The following is a 25,102-nucleotide window of genomic DNA, read 5'->3' as shown; positions in this document are numbered from 1 at the left end:
GGGAGCTGGCAAGGCTGAGGTGGCCCACGTGTTTGGCCTTCCTCCTGGACCCTGACTGCTCTGTATGAGACCTCCTCCTTCTCCTCCTAGTCCTCCAGAACCTGAAGGGGGGTCCTGGCTTTGTCTCTTGATTGCCTCCCCTACCAACCATCCTTCCACCCACCACCACCTAACCACCCAATCGTCTGTTCACCTACCCATTGGCTCATCCATCCACCCACCCTCTCTTTCCTTCCCTCCATCCTTCCCTCCATCCATCCCTTCATCCTCATGTCTATGGAGCTCCTCCCTGGTGCCAGGCACCTACCAAAACTTCAGTGAGAAACCCTGTCTTCATGGAGCTCTTGCTCTGCTGAGGTGTTACCAGCAAGCCTGGGGCAATGTGAACCTCCCATTCCAATTGCAAAAACAGTCTAGGGACATGGAACTCTAAGGGTGTTCTCCGAAGTTGTTACCCCTGGCCTTCCACCCAGGGTTGAGTGGGCAGTTGTCCCCACACCCAAGGCGTGCAACAAGGGCGTTCATCTCAACTGCTTTGAAAAGAGCCAGGAATCTCTCCAAGAGCGACTGTCTGGTTTTATCTTGTGATTCAGGCTAGAGAAGAAAGGGAAAATGGTTTCGTCTTTTCAGAATAGACAGCTTGCTCTTGGATCTTCAGAAACTGACCAGATTGGCCATCTCCCTGGCCCCCTGATCTCCATCCCAGCCAAAAGCCAGGTTGGAGCACTTGATTCAGAGGGTCATCCACCCTTGCTGGGAGGTCAAATACCAACCACCAGGGTCTCTGTACTCAGAGGGCCCCATGCTTTGAGTTTAATACTCTTTTGTCACCATCTTGAAATTATTATTTCATCTTGAAACTTGTGTTTTATGAGTAAAGTCTAATGGGACAATGGAGAAGGCTCCAGGGGCTTGGAGTCTAGGCTCACAAGTGGTGCCACCCCACTCTCTGGCCTCCTATGCCTGCTCTGCCTCGTTGTCCACACTCCCCAGGGGTGACCCTCTTCACTGGCCAAGAGTGGCGGGAAGGGACTGGCATCCTGGGCCGCAAGCTGCCATGCTGAGACCCCTACTTGAAAATGGAGGTGTTGCTACCAGCTTCACAAAGCTGCCAAGACAGGAACAGAGGGAACACACAGAAAAGCAAGGCAAGGACAGCAGGCCCAATGTGCCCCCAGGCAGCGGCTCTTCCTGCTCCGAGCAAGCAGGATCCGGTTCAGACCTCTGCCTCTGGGGCCTCCCACAGCTCTCTGTGGGAGGTAGGGCCCCTTCCCCGGACACCCTGAGGTCTGTCCATCCCCACCCACCCCCAAATATCAGGGGCGCAGGAGCCCCAGGACTTCAGAGCAATTTCAGAGATTTCTACAGAACAAAAATCCCTGCCTGTGTGGGGTTTACATTCCAGAAGGAAAGACAGAAAAGAAATTCTCCAAGTGCTCTGGATATTCTCCTTTGTCAGAACCGGTGATCCCTGGGTTGCTTTCCTTAGCTCTGTCGTAGGAAGTACCAGGTTTGACCCCTCTAGTCGTCACTCATGAATGCCAGCTTTTTCCCAACTTTTAGATCTTGGTTTGGGGTTTGCTTTTAATCCAAGGATGTTAAGCATGAGATGAAAAGTCATGTAAAACAAATCCACTTAAAATGGTGCCCACCTCTTCCCAGCAAAGACTGACAAAGCACGTTGATTAGACTTTCGTCTTGAAAGCTGATGTTTTTTCACTGAAGTTAATTTATAAGGTTATGTGAGTTTCTGGTGTACAGCAACGTGGTTCAGATGTGTGTGTGTATATGCTCTTTTTCGGATTCTTTTCCACTCTAGGTTATTACAAGATACGGAGTATAGTTCCCTGTGTTGTACAATAGGTCCTTGTTGTTTATATATTTTAAATATAGTAGTTCTATCTGCTGATCTCAAACTCCTAATTTATCCCTCCCCTGCTTCCCCCTTTGGGAACCATAAGTTTTGAAAACTGATTTTTAAAAATCCTTAAAATTGACTTGACCTTATGCCTCACAAACATGGGCTTCTAATTGTGTGCCTGGGCGGGGCGCATTGCAGGAGTGGCTGAATCCGTGCGTGCGTGGTTTCCCGTGACGGGGCTCGCACCCATGTGCCCTCTCACCTCAGGCCCTGAGACCACAGGCCCTCGGACTGTCCCCTCACAGACCAGCTTGCGGAGGAACGCCGTGGGCACCGCAATTTTGTGTGCCTGTGTGAGCGTCTCCCCGGGGCCATGTTTCAGCCAGGCCTGGAGCCCGCTGCTGTCCTTTCTGACACGGCCTGGGGAAGGGTGGTTCCGTGTGCTCAGCCCTCACCCCCTCGCCGCACATGGGGCGCTGTCAATCAGCCGGTGCTGCCGCCAGCCCGGCGCACCTGTTGTGCGCCCCCCGGCCCCGCCTCCCCCGGTCCTCTGGGGGAGACAGAGAGGAAAACAGTCCGATACTGAGAGGGGTTTGTTGTCTCGTCGGGAGACAAGAGACACGTGGGAATTGGCTGAAGAAGCCTGTGAGGCTGGGCAGACTCCAGGCCAGCCCGGGACAGACTGGGGGCTGCCAGGCGGGCAGCGGGGGAGGGGAGCCTGGAGCTGGCCTTAGGCACATGGGCAGAATTCAGCAAGGGAGTGCCAGGCATGGCCAGCTCCTTGCCGGGTTATACTGAGGTCCCTTCCCAGCCCGGAACAGCCACAGGGGCTCCCTGGTCCTGGAGGCCCTGGGGGTGTGGCACCCCTCAAGACTGCGGGGTGGGCGTGGGGCAGAGAGCCTGGGCACCTGGCGGCCTTGACTCTGGCTCCCCATGTGACAGAGGGCATCTGGTTTATCTCATCCATCCCTGGTGAGGGCTGCTCCCTCCGGCACTGATATTTGAGGTTCAGAAGGTTTCCTTGCGGGCCCCTGCGCCCGAGTGCACGCACGCACACGCACTCACAGCTGAAGAGAATTAGGCTCTGAATGTCCACTGGGCTTTTCTCTCGATTCTGAGGCATTTAGAATGGGGGCGGGGGATTAAGGGAGGAAGTCGCTGAGCTAATTCTCCTGCTTTTGCCAGCACAGAAGTGCGGATGGGGCCCAGAGCCCCGCCAGTCCCGGAGGAAACACCAGTTCTCCTCAACGCGGGGGCCGGGAGGGCAAGGGGGTGGGAGCCTCACCAAGTGCCAGGGGTGCAGGACCCGCCGAGGGTGCTCTGAGCCACGGCTTGCCTCCAGCTCTCCCCACCCCGAGAGTCTCAGGGTGGGACCAGCTTCAGCTCAGCCAGGTTCCCAGAGAGCTGCTTCCCTCCAAAGCAGAGAGGCCCAGGGCCACGTGGCCAGCTCAGCCCCATCTTCCCCGGGAGGCCCCTCTCCCCACGCTGCTCCCAGAAGTGAACAGGAATGCAGAGAGGGCCGAAGAGCCTGGGGTCTCCCTGTGTGCCTGACGCAGTTGCCAAGACAGTGGAGACCACAGTCTCCACATCCTCTGCCCACGGCGCCCCCCCTCCCCCAACCCCGGGTCCCTCTCAGAGCTGCGCACTCGCTGCGGGCGACACCCACCCCCACAGCTGTCCTGGGTGGGGGCTCTGTGACCCTCCCATCCCCACCCACTGCTCTTTCCCCCAAATCTCCCTGGCCTGTGTTCTGCACTTCTGAGCTCGACAGCCCCATCGAGGGCGGGGTGGCCTTGCAGGCCAGGGTGGGGATGAAGTACAGTGTGGGTCAGCTCTGCAAAGTCTTGGGGAGAGAAGAGAGGTGGTGAGGCTCAGGTCTCCCTTCTGGAAAGATCACTCTGGCTGCTGAATGGAGAGAGAACTGGAGTGGGCAGGGAGGCAAGGGGGCCCAGCAGGGCTGTGGAGAGACTCGGCATTGCCCAGTGAGAGAGGCAGGAGCCTGGGCAGCAGGTGGTGGCCACGGAGGTGAAAGAAACAGCCAGGCCAAGGGCTCCTGTGTGAGGCAGCTTAGGGAGGACTCCGAGACTGAGGCCAAGGGCGAGCTGCAGGAAGGCACAGGGTGGGTTTGGAGGGAAAGTTAAGGGTCAGCTGGACAATCTTAAGAGACCTCCCCTACCCCCAGCTACAGAGACACCCCACGGCCTGGGGGGGTATCCATCCACAGGCATGGCCGTCTTGGTACCCTGCCCATGTTAGCTGCTTGGGCCCGGGGTGGGGCCCAAGTGTGACCAGCTGGGGCCTGCGCCTCCCAATTCCAGGATGTTCTTGGGCCTCCCCCCCAGCACCCCTTCTCTAAGAAGGAAACAGGAGTGGAATTATGGGGTGGGGGAAGTGCCTTTAGACAATCACGCTGCCCTCAGGTCAGTCCCGCCTTCCCTCACGAGCAGATTTCCTTTCCTGAATTGGGGTCAGCAAGAACGTGATGCCGGATGGGTGGGGGGTCTCGAGGGCAGGCGGTCCTGCTGAGTGGCAGCGTGGGGTGTGGGTCACTTCCCATCAGGAGGGCAGCTGTGCCGTGTGTGTGTGTGTTTGGGCATTGCATGGCCAAGCCTCCCTGAGCCAACCCCGACTCCCCCAGGGCCCCCGCTTCGACGCGGGTTAGCTCAGCAGCTGTCTCCTGAGCACCTGCTTGGGCCTGGCTGCACGCCAGGCATAGGGGGTGGGAAAGCAAAGTGAGCTGCGCCCTGCCAGACCCGTCGCCTACAGGGCCTTTCTTATCACTACCTTCCAGAGGCAGCTTCTTCCCACGGCGCATCCCACCCCAGAGCGTGCCTGCCCCCACTTCCTGCCCAGGCCTGCCGTTTCCACAGCCATCACTCATCCCTGATCTCCAGGCCCTTTGGGCTGGGTGGGCCCAGGGCCTCTGAGGACGTGGACAGCGCCAAGGCCACCCCGGAAAGGGCTTTCAAGGCTCTCTCAGGTTCTGGGAAACGTGCGTTCAGACCAGAAGTCCCATCCCCATATCTCTGGCGGTTATGGATTGTTTTTTAACCATCACAGGGTCCTCAGCTGATATTTGTGGTGAGGACAGATCACTGCAGAGAATTCACCATGTCCTCAGTGTGCTGCTGAGGGGCCAGTCAGCTGCAGGGAAACCCACCAGCCCTCAGATGAGGGGTGGGTGCAAGCTGATTGACTGTGAGGGGCTGCGGGTGGAGTTTGGACCAAAAAGACAGGAATGGGAAGAAAAGGCCATCTGACTCTGGTACCCTGTGGCTGTGGGGCTTTAAGAGCCATCCATGAGGTTTTTGAGGCTCCTCCCTTCCCCCTGATTCTGGTCTGGACTTAGTGGTCTGCTTCTGACAACTAGAGAATGGTGGCAGGTACACAGCATGACTTTCAAGGCCAGAGCATGCGTTCCTCCACGCTTGCCCTCCCTGGGATCAGTGACTCTAAAAAAAGCCAGCCACCATGTTGCAAGGACACCCAAGCATCCCCGTGGAAGGGTCCGCTCAGTGGGGAACAGGGCCCTCTGGCCAACAGCCCCATGAGTGCACCATCTTGGAAGCGGATCCTCCAGTCCCAGTCAAGCCATCAGAGGACAGTGGCCCTGGCCAACGTCCTGATTCCAGCCTCCTGAGAGACCCTGAGCCAGAACCACCCAGCTGCTTCTGGGTTCCTGACCCCCAGAAATGTGTGTGATTATAGGTGTTCCTCTCTTTGTGAACAGTTGTGAAGCTGTGAGGTTGTAGGGTAATTTGTTACTTGGCAGGAGCTAGCAGATACAGCCACCCTTGCCAGATTCAAGCTGACACTTGCCAGGGCACCACAGAGGGTGCAGCCTGCCTGCCTGCCAGCTTCGCCCGTGGTTGACAGCTTTCAGAAAGGTGCTGAGTCCCTGGAGAAAGCGTGCTGTGATGGGACAGAACATCTGCCCTACGAGGTAGGCGAGTCATAGATCTCTACTCTCTCAGAATTGGAATTCTGCCTCCAGGCCAGTGGCTATCAGCCTGGAGTTCCCATGAGAACCACACCCCACGCAGGTCCCACGAGCACTCTCAACTCGGTGGGTGGTCTCTGGGCAGCGGAAAGCGGTCCATCCCAGCAGGGGGGTGGCTTTGTGACATGGTGCTTGTGGTGGGGAGAAGCTGACAGCTTGACTTTAGCCCAGCCACTGTAGTGGCTCTTCCTCCCCCGGAGGATATCCACGTCCAGGTCTTTTGGACATGCCAGCCTCCAGGGCTCCCGGGCATCAAGGGGTCAGGTCACTGTGGTGTCTTCTCACTGAGCGGGTCTGAGCCCAGCCCAGCTTGCAGGACACGAGCCTGGGGCCAGCGCAGATCCCATGCCCTCTTCCCTCCTCCTTTCCTGGTGCCCCGCCCTCGGGACCTGGCTGTGGACCTGCACATCGGTCCTTTTGCTTCCCGTGGGTGGTGGTTGTTCTGTCGCTCAGTCATGTCCAAGGCTTAGCAGCCCTGTGGACAGCAGCACACCAGGCTTCCCTGTCCTTCATCTCCTGGAGCTTGCTCGTGTCCACTGAATCAGTGATGCCATCCAACCATTTTGTCCAACCTTCTCATCCTCTGTCTTCCCCTTCTCCTCCTGCCTGCAATCCTTCCCATGGGTGCAGCTTCCTGTTCCTCAGTTGTGGCCTATGGGCTGGAGGACGGACCCCGAACTCCTCAATGTCTTGTCCCACATGGCTGGTTCTCAAGGGACCGAGGCCTGGGAGAAGCCTCAACAGCCAGCTGTGTCCTGGCTGTGTTCTCTGTGCCCATGAACATTGATGGCCATCTCCTCCATCAGCCCCAGAGAAAGGGGAGCAGGCGTGCTGGTGGAGGGGGCAGCGGGAGGCCCTTTGTGGGTGGATGGGGCACTGAAGGGCCCCCCTCCATTTTTCTGCTCTTCCTGAGTCTTTGGGAGAGACTAGTGCTCATTGGAACAAAAGGCAGAAGCAGCAGGAATGGACGGGGTTCTGTTAGAGCCCCGGCGGTTGGGCACGAGCCTCCCTGGACATGGACCCCATGTGGGGACCGAGCCCCTGCCTCACCGGGCAGCCCCTGCCTCCGAGGACTCCCCCACTGGTGGTGTTCTAGGCCACCCACTTGGTGTCCAATTGGGAGTCCCCGTGAGGCTTCAGAGCAGCCTGGACCCAAGAGAGTGATGGGTGGGCATGGCTGGGGCCCCTCCATGTAGGAAAGTCTGTTTTACCAACAGCTCAAGGTGGTCAGTCTGGGAGGCCCAGACGTAGTAGCTCATTTAATCCTGTCACAGCCACTGTGGCAATGGGGGAGCCGAGGCACAGTGAGGTCAAGGGACTTGCTGGTCACCCCACAGGCAGCAGGTGCCGGAGCCCAGCTTTGGGCCCCCAGGCATCCTGGATCTGTCTGTCTGTCCTTCCCTCTCCACCACATGGCCTCAGTGTGCAGGACACGGCTCTGTCTGCATGGCTACCACACGGCTCAGATGGGGGGCCTGCCTGGCCGTGGACACGGGGCTCACTGGACAGGAGGGCGGTGTGGGTGGTGTGGGCCGTGGACCCCCCGAGGCGCCCCGCCCTGGAGCCATGCTCCTCCCCCTGGGATCCCCCAACAGATGACCAGGATAGGGACCCACACCACCCTGCTTGCTGACTGTTCCCCTTGACATGACATTCTTCTTTACGTAGTTGGGGAGCCTCTGGAACCCCTCCTCAGTCCACACTGGCTTTCATTATTGCAGGCACCGAGCAGACCCGCCTGCACACGTCCTCAGCAGAATCCTTTCCTTTCCAGGGTCTGCCCTCTGATGCCAGCCACGGGGGCAGCCGAGCAGCACCAGGCCGGGTTTCAGCCCCGGACCAGGTCTGAATGCAAGCCTCCGGCAGGCAGCCTCACTCTGAGGAGTCAGAGGACCCGGTCAGAGGTGGGGGCTCCCTCTCCTCCACCCAGCTCCCTCCCCAGGCCCATGACCAGGGGCCCAAGCCTTCCTCAGGACACGATGGCAGCAAACGTTTTGCAGATGGGACGCGCTCAGAGCCTGGCAACTGGGGCGGCTGCAGCTGCTGGAGAACATGGCTGGGTTTTTACGTGCACAGCAAAGCACCCGGTCACCTTTCTCTGCTTGGAGTGTAATCTTTTTTTGGAAGCCTTGCTGGAAAATCTGAATCTTGTGAGCCATCAGCTGTTTATAATCAGCGAAGCATATGTTTAAAAGAGCTGAGGGGCCCTATAAACTCCGTGTGCAAATTACCTTTGGGGCTGCTTGCTCCCCGCCCCTCCCCACGGCTGCCATCGCTGGCGAGGGGTTCTGCGCGCTGCACGGCATGGCCATAACCCCACCGTGGCATGGGGTCTGTTTAGCTTTAGTCACGTCAGCTTGGCCCTGGGGCGTGGGAGCCTCCAACTCTGCTGTGCGGCTTCCAGGCCCCCCACCCCCCGCCCCAGCTGCAGAGGACTTCTGGCTCCCTGTCCTTGGGCCTTCACCATGAGAAACATCCAACCTGGGAGCCCCGGAGCAAGACGTGGGTAGGAGCCAGGGGGCCCCAGGGCCCTTGGGGGCTGCCTGGGCCCCAGCACATTCAAGGGCAGGCTGGATCTGGGGACAGGGAGGGTGGGGGCGTCGTTGCTGTGCTCAGGGCCTGCTGGGCGCTGCTAGTGCCCCGCGGGGTTATTTGTTCGGTGTATTTTTGGTTTTGATTTTTTTGTTTTTATAACCGCTTTATTGAGATAGAATTCACCCAGTTAAAAATGTACTATTCAGTGTTTTTAGTGTGTTCAGAGTTGTGCAACCGTCCCCACGAGTTCCAGGACGTGTTCAGCGCCCCAGGAAGAAACCCCGCCTCCTCTGGCCATCACTGCCCGCTCCCCCTCCCACTCCCCGAGCCCGGACAGCCACAGAGCCACTTCTGTCTGTATGGATTTGCCTATTCTGGGTTTTATAGAAAGGGAACCTCACGATGTATGGTCTTTCTGACTGGCTTCTTTCACTGAGCATAATGTTCCCAAGGTTCAATCATGTTGTAGCCTGCATCCTTGGTTTATTCACTGTTATGGGCAAATAATACTCTCTTTTATGGCTGAACCACATTTTATTTATCTGTTCATTCACGGATGGACATTTGGGCTCTTTCCACGTCTTAGCTATTATGAGTATGTTCTCATGGACATTCGGGTACAAACTTTTTTATGGATGTGTATTTTCATTTATCTCGGGTATCCGTGGAGGAGTGTCATTGCTGGGTGGTGAGGTCGCCCAGTGTTTAACCTTCCGAGACTGTTTTCCAAAGTGGCTGCACCATCTCGTGTTCCCACAGCTTTGTTTGAAGGCTCTGATTGCCCCACATCCTCCTCGACACTTGTTACTGACTCTCATTTTCATCCTAACCATCTTAGTGGATGTGACTTGATACCACACTGTGGTTTTGACTTGCACTTCCCTGATGGCTAATGATATCGAGCATCTTTGTATGTGCTTATTGGCCATCTGTATTATCTTCTTTTATGAAATGCCTAGTTAGATCTTTTGCCCATTTCTTGGTTGGGTTATTTATCTTTTTACCATGGAGTAACTGAGCTTCCCAAGTGTCACAGTTATTAAAAAAAAAAAAAAAAAAAAAGTCTGCCTTCCAGTGCAGGGGACTTAAGAGACGCAGTTTTTCGATCCCTGGGTTGGGAAGATCCCTTGGCGTAGGAAATGGCAACCTACTCCCGTATTTCTACCTGGGAAATCTCATACCTGGTGGGCTATAGTTCATAGGGTTGCAGAGTTGGACACGACTGAGTGACTGAGCATACACACACATGGAGTGTTAGAATTCTTGAAATATTCTAGATATAAGTCCCTCTCATCTGTGGGTTGTTTTTTTCACTTTCTTGATGGTGTCCTTGGGCTCTTAAAACTTTAAAATTTTAATGAAATCCAATTTATCTACTTTTTTCCTTTTGTTACTTGTGTTTTTGGTCTTGTGTATAAGTAACAGAGCACAAATCCAAAGTCACAAATATTTATCCCCATGTTCTCATCTAGGAGTTTTATAGTTTTAGCTCTGACATACTGGTTAGGGATCCATTGGAGTTAATTTTTGTGTGTGATGTGAGGTAGGAGTCTAGCTTCGTTCTTTGGCATGTAGATGTTTGGTTCTCTTAGTACCGTTTGTTGTAAAGTCTATACTTTTCCCAAAGAACGGTCTTGAACACACTCTGAACAAGAATCAATTGACCATCAATGTATGGGTTTATTCCTGAATTCTCAGTTCTGTTCCATTGATGTGTATGTCTGTACCACACTGCCCTGACCACTGTAGCTTTGTAGTAAGTTTTGAAATCAAAAAGTGTGGGTCCTCAACTTACGTTCTTCTTTCTTGAGACTGTGTAGCTGTTCTGGGTCCCTTGAATTGCCCTGTGAATTTTAGGATCAGCTTGTCAATTTCTGTAAATAAGCCAGCTGGGATTCTGAGAGGCTCTGCCCCGAAACAGTAGATCAGTGCGGGGAAGTACCGGCATCTCGACCGCCTTGAGTCTTCCAGTCCGTGAGTGGGAGACGTCTTTCCATTTATTTAGATCGTCTCTCGTGTCTTTCAAGAACGTCTTCCAGCTTTCAGAGTATAACTTTCGCACTTCTTTTGTTGATCCTACGGGGTTTTTTTTTCAGCCGTGACCCATGCTTCCTCCCCACCGCTCCAGGCCCCAGGGCTCCTCTCTCTGGGCTCCAGCGATGCGTCTTCATGGTCTTGTCTAGTGGCAGCACCCAAAACATTGTTCTGGCCCAAGTCCACACTTCCTGCCTTCCTGCCTGGGACGTGCACTCCCCTCCCTTCTCTGGGAGTCCCGGCCGGGTCCCTGAGCTACCGCCACTCACATCATGACGCTCTCGTGGATCTTTACAAGCCTCGATCGTCCTCCACCAAGCATCCTGCCACCTGCAGCCTCCAGCTCCGCCGTCCTAACCATGGTGCACCCTGAGAGAGGTGAGGGGTGTGGAGAGCCCAGGAAGGTCTGCAGGAATCACTGGACTGTTTCCCAGACAAGCTGTTTTATCACGAGTCCCCACGACTGATAAATAGTCCTAAATACCAAGTGAGACATCTCGGGGCCTCCCCGCCAGGCAAACAGGACTTTGGCAGCTTATAAAAGGAATTCAATTTTTCATATTTCCTTTCAACTCAAGGGTCTCAAATCCAGTCTGCAGCCCTGGAGGGGAGGGTCCTGGCACTGCTTCTGAGGAGGGTGCCTCTGAGGGGAGGCAGAGTCAGCTCATGGTGAGCTCGCCTGGAGCCGGTGGCAGGTGGCCGGGGCTGCTCACCTGGCTCTGTCCCCTTGGACGGGGCGGTGGGGACCAAATCGGATTCCTGCCAGCTGGTATGCCCGACCTCGCTGGGTCTGTCTCTCCATCTGTAGAGCAGAGAAACCCTCCCTGGATTCCCTGACCCCTAGAAAGTCAGCAAGGGGAGACCAAGTCTGAGGAGGTTATGGTTTGAGTCCTTTGCGAGCAGGGAGGGGCTTTGTGGCCCTGCTTTTTTGAGCCATGAATATCACTGACTGCTCTCATTTGTCTGCTCAGTGGCACTTACTGGGCTCCTTCTGTATACCTTGCCCTCTGCTCAGCTTGGGGACCAGTAGTGTGGAGTGGAGGGACTCCAGGGCTCCCCGCCTGCGCCTGGCGGGGTGCAGGATCCTGAGGGCAGGGCCAGGATGGGGTGCTGTGCTCACCAGCACCCCCCAAGGCTGTGGGGAGGCTCAGAGCAGGGTTCCCAGGGATGACAGTGAGGGCTCTCCTCCCACCTGCCTACCCCAGGCTGGAGGAAGGTGTGTAAACTGGAGTCTGGAGACCCACGCGCCGGACTCTGAGCCTCATCCCAGCTCGTGAGACAGAGCTGGGCTGAGGAGCTTCAGGGGGCTTCAGTGCAAGTGTGCAGATGGGGTGGAGGGGAGCCTGTGGCGGGGGCACCCCCTGCCCACTGCAGCCTCGGGCCGCCTGGCCCGCAGCCACAGCCCGTGGCAGGGATGCTGGAGCCCACGCCCCTGGCTCAAGGCACACACTCGGTCTCCTTGAGAGTCTCAGGCAGGACAGAAGCTGCGGGGGAAGCAGAGGGACTCCCAGCCCTGCCTCCACCCAGGGCCGACCCCTGGCTGTGAATGGGGGTGGTGAACGGTCCCAACACGAGAGGACACAGAGGCCTCGCCGGGCAGGACACCCCTTGGCACAGGGGCACCGGGAGGCGGCAGGCGAAAGGCAGGCGATGCCGTGAACTGCCTCTCCGAGCCATTGGTGTCTGTGGGTTTTTCACGTCTGGGAGGGATTAATGAGCCTCTGAATGAGATCCCAGAGAGCAGCCAGGACCCGGCCTGAGATGCAGCTTCCGTGGGCCGCATGTGGGCAGCCCCCGCGCCCCCACAGTGCCCCCCACCAGCCGGACCCGCTCCTCCTCCCGCCCTCTGGATGTGTTCCCTGAATCACACTATTCGCTGCTCTCCACCGGCCCTTCTGGGCTCCTCTCTGCCGCTCGCCATAAAAACGCTCCAGTCATCTTTTCCGCTGTGGTTTTTATTGTTTTATTTTATTATTCCAGCTCTATTAAGTTGGGAAGAGCTGGAGAAACAGTTCCTTCTCCTCCAAGCCTCCAGGACGAGTCACAGCCATTGTAGATCTTAATTAATCACCCCACCTCCGCCCCACTGGTAGGTTTTACTTTCTTCAACTTTACTTTCCTCCCTGTGAACATGGGGGAGTTTTAAGGAGGGAAACCTGTGGTGCTCCCGGAGCAGCCTCCTTTCCCCCACTCCCACCAGAGGTGAGAAAAAAGTGAGCTCAGATGGTGGGTCAGCTCCACTTCTGGAGGCCATGGCCACAGGCGCTGCTGGCCTCCGGCTGGGCCTGGCCTCAGTGGAAGCCAAGTGCAGGGCGAAGGCCCCGGGAGGAATCTGGGTTCTTTTGGCTGCTGGTAAGATTATCCATTAAATCCATATTCCTCACTGTAGAGTTCACGTATTCAGAGGCTAGCCCGTCCTCCGGCCGTCTTACATTACTGCAATATTGCTTCCAGATGGGCAGATACCCACTCGGAGCCCGGCCCCACAGACTCACCGGCCAGCGTGCCGCTCACCACCCAGCCTTTGTTCTGCGAGTCCCCCTCGGTCCCCGCTCACTTGGGGAGCTCTCGGGAGTGGAGCGGGGGTGCCAGGCCAGGGCCCCCATGGGAATCACCACAGAGAGCGGGCAGGCTGGTTGCCAGAGGGCCCCTGGTCCCAAGCTGTGGGCAGAAAGACCCCTTTCCTGCCCCCGCCCAGCGGTCAGGGCTGTGACAGGCGTGGACAGTCCTGGCCTCACCGGGGCCCCAGGCGGAGGCGTCCTGTTTGTGTGTCCCGCCCCAGGGAAGTCACACAGGACCATTCCGGCATTCTTCCCCTGACGGGCCGGGCTCATTCCCCTGGTGCAGCCCGAGCACCGTGGGTCAGCCCCTCGGGCCCCACGGCCCCTGCCTGCCTCCCCGCCCCTGGGGTCTGCCTTCCTCGCGTGGCTCCTCGGCCAGGTCTGAGAGCTCCAGTGGAGTCAGGGTGGCCGTCGTGCCATCAGCGGGGACAAAGCTCTGTTTTCTGTCCTCCTCGTCTCTGGGCCCCTGGGTTCGGGCACAGGGTCGGGCAGGCTCTGTGCATGGAGGAGCTTGTGGGAGAGGCGGGTGGCAGGCAGGCAGGCAGGTAGGGGGTGCGGCATCAGTCAAGGCTGCACATGAGCCCAGGGGAGAGGGCGGTGGGGGGACCTCGGTCTCTCCGCAGGGGGCTGGGGGCCGACGCACCCTGATAAAACCCCATCCCGCCCACCTTGGGCCCCACCAGCCTTCAGAGCTTTGACCACCCCAGCGGCCAGATCCAGAAGGACCGCTCATGTAGGGAGCAGGTTCTGGCTCAGGTGGTGGGGAGCCCTCCTGGGGCACCCCCAGATCACACTCTGCCTCTCTAGCCACATTCCAGAGAGACCTGGCCCGAGGCTTGACCGGCTAGGGTGGCCCCGTGCCATCCTGAAGCCCCATGTCCTCCTGGGTGGGTGAGCCGCCACAGCCCCCAGGCTCTAGTGGCTGAGTGGGCAGGGGACAGCAGGGTCAGAAACAGTCCCCAGGACTCCTCTGTTCAGCCCCCTCTGGCTGGAAGGGTAGGGGAGAGGCCTCCCGCCCTTGTACTCGAGGGATGAATTTTGGGCTTGATTACCTGAGATAAAACAGGGCTTCCCTGACAACCTCAGGCCTGCGGCTTTGGGATTAACTCCCTCCTGTAAAAGCAGATTTCAGAGGGTTTAAGCCACCCGGGGGCCGCGCCCTGCCTTTGACCTCGCCTATGCTCTCCTGTCAAGTGCTGACCCCTCCCGCCCCCTGGGGAGGTCAGAGCCCCTGTTTCTCACCCAGCTCGTTTGTCTTGGTTGCTAGGCCAACATTAATTGCTATTTGTATCCCTTACAATTTTTCACATTTAGGGCGGTCGTAAATAACCCCACAGAGATCTGTGCCCCTCTTGGGGGCGGGCTCAGGTGGGTCTCTTGCTGCGAAAGAAGCAGGAAATAGGCATGGAGCTGAGGCTTCCCTGGTGGCTCAGACTGTAAAGAATCGGCCTGCACCATGGGAGACCCAGGTTCAATCCTTGGGTCTGGAAGATCCCCTGGAGGAGGAAATGGCAACCCATTCCAGTGTTCTTGCCTAGAGAATCCCATGGACAGAGGAGCCTGGTGGACTACAGTCTGTGGGATCACAGAGTCAGACACGACTGAGTAGTTAACGCTTTCCTCTCTTGAGGCCCTCTTGGTTTCTTCAGATACGGGTCATCTGGGGTCCCCTTGGGGAGGCAGTTTCAGGTGGTGGAGCCACATGGCTGGCTGGCCGAGCCACGGTGGTCAAGGCTGCCCAGTGGCCAGCAGTGCCACGCACGTGTGGCCGTCTAGGAACTTGTGAGTGTCCCTTCTCCACGGACAGCCTTGTCTTTGGTGCCCAGGGCACGTGGCTGCCCGCCTGGTTCCCAGGGTTAGGCTGCCAAGTAGTGTCACTGTGAACAGCCTCGGTTCATGGAGCCTGGTGGGTTTCCACTCCCTCCCCCCCACCCCCCGAACATCATATCTTGAAGGCTTCCCAGTGGTCACCTGGCCCCGACCAGTCCAAGATGTGGGGTTCTCGCTAAGCTGGGGCGGGGGGGGGCTGTGGACAGCACAGGTGGCATGGTGCTTCTCCAGGAGGGGGAACCAGAACTCGGCGGCCCACCTTGAATGGAGCAGGGCTCTGGTGTTCTGGCTCGGAGGCAATATTTTGATTTCTACATTTAGAGGGAGGTACAGGTGGCCCAGAGCTAGAGATAACGAGGCCCGGGCAGTGACCGGCTCTAAGGATGGTGCCCAGCCCAAGGCCAGGCACACAGTGGGGGCTTGCCACGCAGCTACTGGGCACGCACGCGGGGCTCGACGTCAGGTGTAGAGTCGGCTCGGGCCCTAGACCGGCCGGGTGGGGGTGGGTTTCTTCCCTCTCAGGTTGCTTGTCTGATGTGGGACAGCTGGGGGCCTGCACAGGGAGCCAGGCTGGTCTCACGGGCAGGGAAGAGAGCCTGGAAGGACGGGCTGAGGCATTTGGGGCCCTTCCCCCCAGGAGAAAGGAGACCATCGGAGTCTGGGGGTCAGAAAGCTGCACACGGGGGTCTCTTCTTTTCAGCCCCCTTGTTGGGACCTCCCCTGGCTCTGGCCTTGCGGCCCATGGGACCGCATATACCTGGAACCCAGGGCAGGCCCGCGTTAATGTCCTGCTTCACTGCCTCCGAGGTTCGTGTTCTCAGGCTTGACGTTTACTTTTCCTGAGGGTCAGCTGGGGAGCATGGGCCCTCCCTCACAGGGCGATGTATGAGCTTAAATGAGATTCATGCCTGTGAGGTGCTAACACGGTTCCCAGCACGAAGCGGGCCGTTACCGGGGGGTTGGACTGTTATCGAAACGCTAGCCGGCTGGGCCTTCCTCCGGGCCTCCCACACCCGGCAGGCCTGCAGACTCCACGCTGTGTCCTGGAGGAGTTAATGATCAGCCAGAGTCTGGCCCTGGCTGCGGAAAGGGTCTTGCTAGCTGCTGATGCGGGGCTGCTGGGCACCAAGCCGCCCCGGGTCCGGAAGCACCAAGGGTGGGGAGAGAGAGGGGTGCCTGAGCAGAGCGCCTCCCCCTTCCTTCTCACTCCCAGCAGGGCAAACAGACCCCGCAGCCCCTGCCGGTTCTGGGTCTCTCCAGCCTAGTCAGGGCTCTTTGTGGGAGGGCGGGGGTGTGTGGTGCGGGCTCGTGGGTCACCCTAAGATGAGAGCAGCCACAGCCGGCCCGTCGGGCGCGTCTGACTGCAGCCCGGCCTTCCGTGTGCCGGGTACTAAATTTCTCAAAACGCTCAATATTGGAAAGTCAGCAGAAAGGAGACGGAGGTGGCCATGGTCGGCGAGCTCCTCCCCACCTCCCCCACTTCCTCCCTCCCTCCTTCCTGACTTTCTGCCCTTTTCCCTGCCCTGCTCCCACAGCACTACGTGCCCCGCCCTGCCAGGCCCGCCAGGAGGAGCCGCGGTGTTGGGGGAGGGGAGTTCCCACCAGTCACAGCCCCCTCCCCCACCTCCTGTATTTCAGGAAAGTTCCTCCAGCCCTACAGACTGGCTTCTTATTTTGTTCTGAGCACAAGCTCTCCTAAGGGTGGAATGTGGGGGCTCCCTGAGGGTGGCAGTGGGGAGGGGAGGGATGGGAAAATTGCTCCAAGGGTGAGGTACAGCCCACCGGACCCCCACCATGTGCCCGTTCCCCCCAGACCTCAGGTCTGAGTGCCCCAGGGGGTAGCTCAGCGTCAGGGTACCTCGGAGACCCCAGAGAAAGAGCTGACCTTGGTCCCGGAGGCTGGGAACGGCTCGTCCGCTGCAGAAGCGTTTCTCCCAGCTTTGCCTTGTTGAAAGGGTGTAGCCTGGTCGGTGGGGTTGATGACTTCTCAAGACGAGCCCAGGAGGGTGACAGGCCAACATGCCTGGCCTGGCTTAGAACCCTGGAGGACCTCCTCGGTACCCAGGGCGAGGCTCGCAATAGGGTTTCGGCCTCCACTCTCCCGAAGCCCCCTTGCTCGCCCTGATGTCACTTGCCATCACCCGCGTGCACCCTCCTCCTGCTGGCCATCGGCTGCTGGAAGCCTCGGGAGCCCCCACGCCGCCACCCATGCATCCTGGCTGCCCTTCTGCCTGGCTGAGCCCCCTCCTCACTCTGCTTCCACCCCATCCTCTGGACTCACAGAGGCCTCCCCACCCCGCGACCGCCCCCTCGGAACCTGATGTGGTGGGGGACCAGAAGTAGGCAGGGCAAGGGTCCCCCAGTGGCCGCAGGGCGTCCGGACCTGTGACTGTGGGAGCACGTTGAGTGCCGCGGGCCTTCCGGGGACCCCCCCGGGCGGCTTTGCATAGGCAGGTGGCACGGCCAGTGCCACCTGTGGTCAGGGAAGGGCAGCTACTGTTAAGACACCCTGAGTGTCAGTGCCCACGTGGTGTTGCCCCAGCCCCAGCCTCCTTGCAGATGTGGTCCTCACTGTGGCCCCTGTGAGAGCATGAGGGGACAGGAGGCCACCTCGCCAGCCACCTAGGAGCTGTGCGCTCCGGATACAGGGCTGACTTCCCCTGTCTGGACTTCCGCGTCTCTCGGTCAGGGATGCTATCAACCGCGTGCCTTCACAGGTGGGTGTGAGGCCCTGAATACGTGTGTCCAGCCATCACAAGAGCTGACGGTGGTTAGTGTCGGTGTCACGCCAGGCACACGCATCTCCCCAGAACTTGGGGAGCACAGATTGAAATAACAAGTCAGGAAAATTGTCTCTGCCTGAGAACACTCGTGGTATTGCCAGCCCTGGTCACAATGCTGCTGCTGGGTGGCAGCCTTATCTGGCGTCCCCGTGCCTGAACCCTGTTGGTAGTACCCGAAGCTGGGGACCGCCACAGGCTGCGTGGTTTCAGACAAACAGCCCCAGTGTGGCTGTGACCCCCAGAGCCGTCCTCATTTGCCATAGTCTTCATTATGAAAGACAGAAATGAACAGATGGAGCTCTTACCGCAGATCTGTGACCAGGCCACGCACATCACGTGTCCCTGTCCCATCGTGCACCCACCGTGGGTACAAACACGCCGACTCTCAGTCTCCCGGTTACACGTCTCCCCGCAGGCTGGAGTGGCCAGACAGCGGGGTCCTATCCTCGATCTCACTGAGACCTGCCGGGAGGCAGACCTGCCACGGGAGGTGGCACGGGGGCTGGGCATCCTTGCGCGTCGATGGGACAGGCGGGATAGAGAGCCTTGAGGCAGACAGAGCACCCCTGTCCCTTGTTACCCGTGAGAGCATCGGTGGTCTCGTGAGGACGCGCGTGTGGGCAGCTGTCCGCGTCCGGTGCTTCTGCACACACAGGCACAAGTTCGCTGGCTCGGCCACCTTGCGGGGCCACACTGAGGTCAGGCCTCCTTCGGGCCAGGCCCACGCTGGCCTTGCGAGGGGACAGCTGAAGGCCAGGAGGAGGCCCCTGGCCTTGGGAGAGCCTCCCAAAGCAGCAGTAGCCCCCTCGAAGGTCGCCTGGCTTCTCTCTGTGAGGGGAGTGGGACCCAGGGCAGGCAGCAGCAGCGTACCATTAACCCCTGCCTGCCTGCAGCGCCGAGCCCCTGCCAGGGCTTCCCAGAGTGTCCTGCACTGGGGCCCTCTTCCTGGGCACCAGGGGCCCAAGAGTGGCCCCTGAGAATGGGAGCTAAAGTATGAGCAGCCTCTGCCACCCCCTACCCCTTGGCAGGCCTGGCTTCCAGAGCCCAAGGGCCCCATGCCTTCTGGAAAGTTCTTAGCATCTCTCTTGTGGCCTGAAGGAAGTTAGGCCCCTGGAGTGTTTGGGGCAAATGTCCCTCATTTTTCTCAGTAAATTGGGTTAGTAGGCTGCTGGGGGTCAGAGATTGGCATAGAATCCTTGGCCACTGGAGCTTGGCACTGAAGGGCTGAGGGGGTTCCCCTGGGTCTCCCCATCCCAGAGGCCAAGCAGCAACGCCCCTCCCCGACCCCCACCACCACCACCAGCCTGCCTCCAGAGTTTCCCCTGGGACAAGAGCAGGGTGGGCAGGCACAGCTCTGCAGCTCAGAGCCACAGACAGACAATCCTTGGCCCCTGCAGAGGCCAGGCTCAGATGCGAGAAGGGTTTTGTCTTCGGAAGCTTATAAAGAGTTAAAAAGGCAAGAAGGGGGCCAGCTGGGGCCTGCTTCAGGTTATCCTCTCTGAATGTCAAGGAGACGAGCTGCTAGGGCCAGACCAACTCCAGGGAGACAACAGGACAAGTCACAAAACATCCAGCAGCGTCCACGACTAATTTCTTCCCCTGTTTATCCTGCTGAGGAGGCTGAGTTAAAAGGCAGTGCTTTGGGGGTTGAAAGGCTCCCTGCGGGGTCTGTGTGCAAGGGGACCCCAAGCCTGGGAGGCCTTTGTTCAAGGCCGTTAATCAGCCAGCCCCCTCTGGGCACTTTGAGGACCGAAGCTCCAGCCCCAGCCCCGCACTACAGTGAGGGGAGCACTATCTCCTGCCACTACAGCCTTAGGAGGGTAAGCACCGTGCTCTCCATCCCATCCAAGGTGTGAGTGGAATTAGCAGATTGTACCAAGAAATATTTCTATGGATTTACATTCCGGAGGTCAAGAGTCTTCTCAAGAGTTTTCTCCTGTGTGTTGGGGTGGGAACCGCCCTACAGAATGGGCAGGGTGGGCGGGGGCATTCTCAGGGCATGGGGGATCACCCTCCTCATCCCCACAGAGCCTTACTAGGACCCCCGTCACCCTGCTACTTGAGACGTGGCCAGCAGTGCCAGACAGTGGTTCTCTAGGGCTGTCATCCCCATAGCTGCCAAGCCATCTGCCATCCAAGGAGGCGTTGAGCTCACCCAGAGCCCTCTGTCTCCCCTCTGCCCCCCAGTTCCTTCCAAGGCCTTAGTCCAGCTGAGGGAGGCCCCAGAGTGGCCTTGTCTGGGGAGGCCCATCGAGATCTGGCTCCTCTACCCTGCGCGGGGCCAGCACTCTGGAGACACCCTTTTGGTCAGTCCCAGAGGTCCGGCCCTGTCTGAGGGATTCCTGTACCTCTTTCCGTGGCCAGCTCGGCCTCCACATGGTCTTGCAGCCTGGCCTCTTGCATGAGTGGCCCCTGCATGCAAGGAGCACACAGCCAGCCTCTGGGGGTCCTGCCAGCACCAGGTGGGGGAAGCCTGCACCCCGCTCTGAGAGCAGGGCTGAGTCCTGAGATCCCAGCCAGGTAAGTCTGGGCACAGGGGCAGGGGAGGGATGCGCCTGTCCCTCGGAGTGCACAGGTGATGTGACACCCCATCAGCTTGACGGGTAGAGAAAGGCAGGTGGGGTGAGGGTGGGAAAGGACTGCAGACAGCCGGGGTGGGGCTGGGTGTGACCCCTCAGCCCTGGGGACAGCCTCTCTGAGGAGGTGACAGTTGGGCAGCACCAGGGGAGCCTGTCCATCATGGGGGCGCTGAGCGTGGTCCATAAGAAGCCGGGGCGCTGCTCCATCTGCCCAGGGTCCCGAGACACGAACGGCTGGGATGGGCTAGGAGGCTGAGTCTGGGGCTCGAGAGCCACAGAAGGCTTCAGAGGGCTGTGAGTGAGGGGTGACCACAGGCAGAGCCACTCAGGATGCCCCCTCCTCCCGTCCTGCAGGGCGGGTGTGGCCGCTGGTGGTGCCTGCACCCCTCTGTGGAGCTCCACGTGCCCGGCCTCCACTGCCCCAGGGTGGTGGTGGGCACTGTGCTGTCCCCACTGACCACTGGGACAAGTGAGGGGTCACTGAGTCTCAGAAGCCTCCTGGGGGCACATGGGTCTCTTGGGGGAACACAAGAGGTGGGCGGATCCCCCCAGACCAGGAGTGGCCCTGGTCCCAGCCCTTGAGCTCCCTCTCCGAGCCTCACCTGTCCCAGGCATATGATGCCACCCTCCTTGCCGCATCAGAGGGGCAGCGTAGGTGAGACCAGATGGCACTTGTTATGTGCCTGCCACGTCTGGAGGCCCCATGAAGACAGCACCAGGCCTGGTCCAGTTCACGGACCCAACCCTCGCATGCCGGTGTGCCTGGAAGCAGCAACGGGTAGCCAAAAGACGATGCTGAGACTCAGGGAGGCAGTGTATCTGTTAGCTTTGCTGCCAAACAAACTGTCCTCAGGTCACATGGCCACGCCCAATTCCAGAGTGAAGAGATGCTTCTTGCCGCAGATGAGAACAGTGAAGTCACAGGGCAGAAAGGCACTGCCAGGCATGGCGGTGAGGAGGGGGCCCTGACCTGCCACAGGCACAAAGGAGCTGGCTCTTTTCAGTGGGTGGAGGAGGAATTTAAACCCCCGTCTCTCAGTCTGACTCCGAGCCCTTCCATCCACCCCACCCCACCCCCAGCCCCCGGCTCCTGCCCAGGGACCCCCATCATCATGCTAGAAAGCCACATCTGGACCTGGACGCTCCACTACAGTCGCTGGGGAGCCACGGACAAGGAGTCCAGGAAGCGCAGAGGGAAGGAAGGCCGTGCACACGTGCAGGTTTAGGTAATATACGGTCCTCCCCGCAGGCCTGGCATCGCTTGGCGGTGTCAGCTTTCGGCATGTAGCCACTTATTCCATCAGGGCAGACAGCCCTCCCGCTCCACCAGGTGACGGTCTTAAATCCTTGGGAGCGACAGCCGTCCTCCCAGAGGGATTGGGTTTCTGCAAAGGGGCGCAGGGCTGACAGCCAGGGTCCCCCTCGCTTCTGTGTGCCCTCCAGCTGCCTCTGAGCTGCCGGCTCTGTGTCGAAGGCCGGGGACCAGGGCTGGATGCCTCCCTGGGAAGCGGGACGTGGAGCTTTGCCCCCAGCAGCCCTCAGTGCTGCACCCCGTTTGCAGTCCCTGAAGGAGAAGGGTGGGAGGACCCTGGGAGCCCACTGCTCACATTCCTCCCCTCTGCTCATGGCCCTCCATGAGGCAATGCTGTGATTCTCTGGGCTCACAGAGATGGGGCCGTGGGGACTTGCCCAAGGAGAGAGGGGCTGGGGCAGAGTCAGCGCTCAGAATGGGGGTGAGGTTCACTAGCCCCCCGCACATAGGAACGTCTCTAGGATCAAGCTTTTGGTCTCAGAGCTGGCTTCATCCTGCCCTCCCGCTGGCCAGCTGTGCGACCTTGAGCAAGGTCCCCAGAGGCCCGGGCCTCAGTGTTCCCAGCTCTGAAGTGGGGACACCGTCTCGTCACAGGGAGTCAGCGACTGACCCAGTGGCCTGATCCAGGTTCTCAGAGTGGCGCCTGGCATGGCCGGGCTCGGAAATGGATGGCCCATCAGAGCAGTCACGCTGGAGTCTGTAATGTCCCCAGGGCACCGGGTCTATTTAGAGACAGTCAGGGAGCCGGACAGTCGCGTGTGTGATTGGCTGAAAGTCGTGGACTCGTCTGCTAAATGCAGGTTTTGCACCCAGGGTTCGACCTGTCCCCGCCCCATTTCAGCCCCCAGGAGTATCGTCCCCACAGGGAGGGACGTCTGTGAGAAGGGGACCTTTCACTGTGCAGACAGCCAGGACCATCCACAGCAGGGACGGTGGTGACAGCTGGGAGCTGCGGTCCATCTGTCCCCACCCAGACACGCGGCCACGGCCACTCACGAGACATCAGTGGTGGGGGCTCAGCTGCAGGGCCGGCGCTGGGGGACATGCCCCCAGCAGGTTGCAAGTCGCTTCAGCTCTTTGGTGGCTTGACTTCCAGCACACAGGCTGCCAGGCTCTCAGACAGGAGAGGCCCTTCTACCACCTTTTGCCTCAAAAGAACAGCTTTCATGGTGGAGGCGCCCTGCCGGTCTTCTCTCTGGGGCCCTGAGTGTCTCTCTGAATCTCTGAAGTAGAGGCCTGTGTTTAGCTGTGACTGAGGAAGCACTTTAGCGAGAAGGTCCCCACGTCCCCCCAGGACCTGGAGGCCAGTTTGCTTTCTCCCTTTCCCAGGCATCACCCCCCAAACCAGGCCGGGTGTCGCCCCGACCCCGGCTCCAGACTCCACAGCTGGATTCCCACATCTAGCGAAGGGGAGTCTGGGGGAGGCGTGGGCTGCTGGCTTCTCTGAAACGGGGCAGCTTGCGCAAACGCTGCCTCCCCGGCCCCGGGTGCCGGTCACCTGCCCGGTTAATCATCCAGGGGCCCTGCGGGCCAAGGAGAGGTGGGAGGCCGACTCCCTGCTCCTCAGATTCTGCTGAACTCACTGAAACCCTAACCTTCGGGCTTCCCCACTAATTTGTGATAAGGCCTCGCCAAGAAAAACAGCAGGCAAGAGACCCCTGATTTCTCTGCGAATTCCAGAGCGCTTGGTTCATTCCAGCAGGGAAGGGGCCCCGAGGCAGCCATGCATGCAGAGCCATCGCTGTGTGGGTGCAGGGCTGGAGACGGCCTCTCGGGAGTAGCTAAGGAGGACCACCTGCCCGCTGGAGGAGATTGCTTCCAGCTGGCCGGGGCAGGAGGCCGAGGGTGGGTCCCACGGTGGCTCAGGCTGAGCTGTACTTGCTCATGTGGTGTGTGTGTGTGTGTGTGTATGTGGCCCACGCAGGTGGGGGTGAGTGTGGAGACTCGTTTCCCCACCACCACCAGGCTCCTGACCTTAGAACCCCAGGGCCTGCAGATGGATGGGGGAACTGTCCGTGCCCTGAGAATAGGAGACAGCTGTGTATCTGAGGGAGGCAGAGGGGCCTCCCGCAGGCAGCAGTGGGCTCTCAAGCAGCCCGGACACCCCGAAGGAAGTGGCTACTGCCCCCTCAGAGCTGGGGAAACCAAGCCTGAGGGTGGGAAAGTGACCAGCTCCAGGTTGAGCACTCCTCGCCCCATCACCACCACAGCCCACGTGGCAGGGCAGTGGCCAGGAGCCCAGAGGGGCTCTGGGCGGGACGTCGGTGACGAGCCAGTGGCCCGAGGCCAGAGAGATGGCCGGGGCCCAGTCCCAGCAGGGAGGAACATTATCCGATATTTCTTTCCCAAATCACGTTGTTTCTGTGCTGGCCCGAGGAGAAGCTGACTTCAGCAGGGGGTGTGAGGGTGTCAGGGGACTGGCCTGTCCACCTTCCCCTGGAATTGCCCCTCCTCCATACGGTGGGCAGTCTCCCTATCAGGGGCAGAGCCCCCCCACCCAGCACCAGGGCCAGACCTGGCCTTCCAGGGGCTCCAGAAGAGCACCCAGCCCCCCGCCAGCTGCTCAGCAGACTTCCAAGCTCCTTAAGGAGAGACAGATCACGTTCACTTCAGCCCGGGGCTCCCCTGGATCTGCCCCCCTCCCAGGTGGGGGGTGGCCCTGGGCACAGAGGTCAGCAGGGGCGGAGGACATTAGAGCCACTTGGTTGGAGGCTCAGGCTCTGCGGTCCCAGCTCCGTTCCCCGAGTGGGTCCTAACAAGCCCTGCGTTGTCTGTAGAGAAAGCCTCCCTCCTGGGCCTGCCTTCTGCTCTGCCGGGTTTGTTTCACGTTCTGAAGTCCTGGAACCCTTCCGCCCAAGTTGGAGCCAGGCAGTATCACACGCCAGACGCCAGAAGGACACCCCACCCCCAGAACACGGGGGCGCCGGAGCAGCCAAGGCTCCCAAATCTCAGCGTTCGCAGATTTTAGGGGGTGAGGAGGTGGCCTGGGGGCTGTGAGGGTCTCTGGGCAGGCACCCTGGACTCAAACCCCAGCTGGCCAAGACCCAGGGGCGGCTCACGGCCGCTCTGAGTTTCCGTTTCCTTATCTGTAGTGTGGAGATAGTTGAGGGTAGCTATGTGTGTGGGGCAGGATCCATAGAAAGCAGACACACTTCAGGATTATGCTAGTGTGGGCGGGGAGCTGGGGAGCATGGGGCCTCCGGCAGGAATCTGGGGCTGATGTCCTGCAGCGGAGCCGACCATGACTTGGAGGCTGGGGGAAGGGGGAGGAGACAGCCCTGGAGAACAAAGGTCAAGTGAACAGTTTACCTTAACAAGAGCAGGGAGCCCAAGATTGGGGGCGGGGGGAGTGCAGAGCGGGTCGCAGCCAGTAGGGAGACCCAGGCCCAAGTTGGAAGGCCCCAGGAGGAAGCCTGGGACGTCCATGCAGAGATCAGGCTCCAGGACACAGTGAGCCAGTGGAGAGGGCTGTGGTCCGGAAGGGCAAACGGACAGCACCCTGGATTCAAGGACCCGTGGGTGGGGGACACGCGTGGCTGAGCCGGGACCATGCCTTGCTCGCTCCATGACGGGGTGCAGACACAGGCAGGCATTCGTTCCTTCCTCT

General features: G+C 59.4%; 1 protein-coding gene across 2 annotated transcripts in view; it reads left to right on the top strand.

Moving 5' to 3' along the window:
• The window catches only part of KCNQ1 (potassium voltage-gated channel subfamily Q member 1), a 381,156-nt gene that overhangs the window by 232,876 nt on the left and 123,178 nt on the right, over nucleotides 1-25,102 (top strand). The gene's annotated exons all lie outside the window — the stretch shown is intronic.

The sequence above is a fragment of the Bos indicus genome, chromosome 29, assembly GCF_029378745.1.
Source record: "Bos indicus isolate NIAB-ARS_2022 breed Sahiwal x Tharparkar chromosome 29, NIAB-ARS_B.indTharparkar_mat_pri_1.0, whole genome shotgun sequence".
NCBI lineage: Eukaryota > Metazoa > Chordata > Mammalia > Artiodactyla > Bovidae > Bos > Bos indicus.
The sequence above is the reverse complement of the archived record's forward strand: the minus strand, read 5'-3'. Positions and strand labels throughout refer to the sequence as shown.